Source organism: Phallusia mammillata, chromosome 3, assembly GCF_965637545.1.
Source record: "Phallusia mammillata chromosome 3, kaPhaMamm4.hap1.1, whole genome shotgun sequence".
NCBI classification, from domain to species: Eukaryota; Metazoa; Chordata; class Ascidiacea; order Phlebobranchia; family Ascidiidae; genus Phallusia; species Phallusia mammillata.
In genome coordinates this window covers 30,601,742-30,603,742 of record NC_137254.1, presented here as the reverse complement: position 1 = coordinate 30,603,742, position 2,001 = coordinate 30,601,742, and the positions used below count along the sequence as shown (strand labels likewise).

The window sequence follows — 2,001 nt, the reverse complement described above, 5'->3', positions numbered from 1 at the left end:
ATAATGCTTGGGACAGTATCTGATGTGGTCTTTGGGAAACACAGCCTGCCATAAGCGGGTTTACGTTTCATGTCAATACTGTGTTAACTGATCTTAAATCTTACTCCAAACGTGAACCTAAATTAGTCAAATGTTGTTTGTTTTTACTTCGTCTTTTCTCACGCAACGCGGGCGAAACCTTCCTTCCAGTTTTTCCATTTAATTCATTCTTCATTAACAGGAGTACGATTATGTTGGTTTTATTCTCTTATCTTTGTCAGTAGCCACATCTGTTTGGCTCGCGATCAGTCAGTGATAGGTTTTCTTGCAGGTTCCGCTACAAAAAGCGGTTTTTAGATGTTTAGTTTAGTTTCTCTTTTTTCCTGGGTGCCGCCGTCGTCAAATGTCAGCCATTTTCAGTGCAGTATTCGCTATGCAAGGCTGCTTAGATCTGATTTGCTGTGTTTAGAATCTGTTGCGGAAAGACTGGACCAAGTAAGCCAATGAAGATCTATGATGTTTTTTTAATACGATATTTTGAAACTAACGCTTTGTTTCGTTTTGCAGATTTATCAAGAAAGAAGCGGATGAGAGAAAATCGAGAGAAATTTGACCAGATCCTAAACTTCTTCTTTTGTTTTTGCAGGTTACATAAGATTGGTGCCTTACTGGCAGTTTCATCTGGAAATATTACCAGGTACCTCTTGTGCTCTGCAGTTATTTTTGTGACCTCTAATTGCATTATTTTTTGTATTCTACAGATTTCAGAAGCCAGTAAAGCACCAAAAAATGGACGTATGTACAATTTGAAAGTCATTCAAGATTATTGTTATTGTTTTTCTGAATTGTATGATGAACAAAAGTGGATTTGAAAATCACGTTTAACAATTTTATGTGAGTATTTATATATGTTCAGTCATTACAACTGATATACCCAAACTACTTTTTTTAGAATGGAATTTATTGGACATAAAACAAAAACTAAGCTTTTCTAAAACAAAAAACAAAATTGTCGTTTTAAGGTAAGTGCTGTATGCAAGTGCCTTTGTTATCCTGCTTTTATTTGCCAATATTTTGTTTAAATGCAGATCACACCTTTTAATGGGAGTAAAAATTTCCTGTCCGCAGTCTTTCATAACCATTTTTAAATATGTTTTGACCCAAATGAAAATTAAAACCTATTCCTAAACATAACAGCACAGTTTTAAGGTAAGCACTTCACACATATGATTTCGTTGTCCATATTTTGATCTTGTTTATTTTGTTTCACAGTGATTACGAAACACACAAAAACATAACAAAAGGACAGCCGATGCAACAACTTCTAGCAGCTGAAATAGAAGAAAAACAGGAACAAACAAATTTCATACAAAACAACATGTGATGTAAGAAAGTATTTGGTAAGAGTTTGATACCAAATGTACACGACATTAGCTTTATAAGCAGGTTTTGGTAAGTTTCTTTTCAAAATGACCTCATCGTATGTTTAAACGCTTACTACTTGTTTTGCTTTCACAGACAAAACTGACTTGCAGGGTTTCCAGAAGTCCGGTTTTCTCTTCTACAACCAAAAAAAAATTTCAAAGCTTTTTCACATTTTCTTTTTCCATTTTAGTCGATGAAGGTGACGCACTTTCACATTAACTTTAGCGGCACAAGGCAAAGATTGAAGGTAAATTTACAGTGTGTGAAAAACGCTTTTCGACTTTACATCTTGTGGTTTGTTTTTACAAAGTTGTAAATCAACCCTTTCAGTAACTATTGATTGTCTCCATTGATGCTGTGACTTGACTTATGATTGTATTCGTAATGAGAATATGACGTCATAATGCTTTGATGCAGTTTCAGTTTAAAGCTGTTTGTTTCCAGTTTTTATCTACTACAGGGGAACAATTTTGTAAAACGTTTATACATTTTTCAAACTAATTCATTCACTTATTTCTTATGGATGTTTTTCTATACAGTCACTTCACAACGCATCGACAACTGTTCCACCACTGAAATATAGCTCTCAGACCCAGA

The 2,001-nt window shown here is 34.4% G+C and overlaps 1 long non-coding RNA gene across 1 annotated transcript; it reads left to right on the top strand.

The window, feature by feature from the left end:
- The first annotated feature begins 803 nt into the window (after positions 1 to 803).
- On the top strand, positions 804 to 1,312 carry LOC145220325 (uncharacterized). Its single transcript, XR_013858103.1, has 4 exons — positions 804 to 873; positions 932 to 1,001; positions 1,068 to 1,188; positions 1,284 to 1,312. It is a non-coding gene; the product is annotated as an uncharacterized LOC145220325 (long non-coding RNA).
- The last annotated feature ends 689 nt before the right edge of the window (positions 1,313 to 2,001 follow it).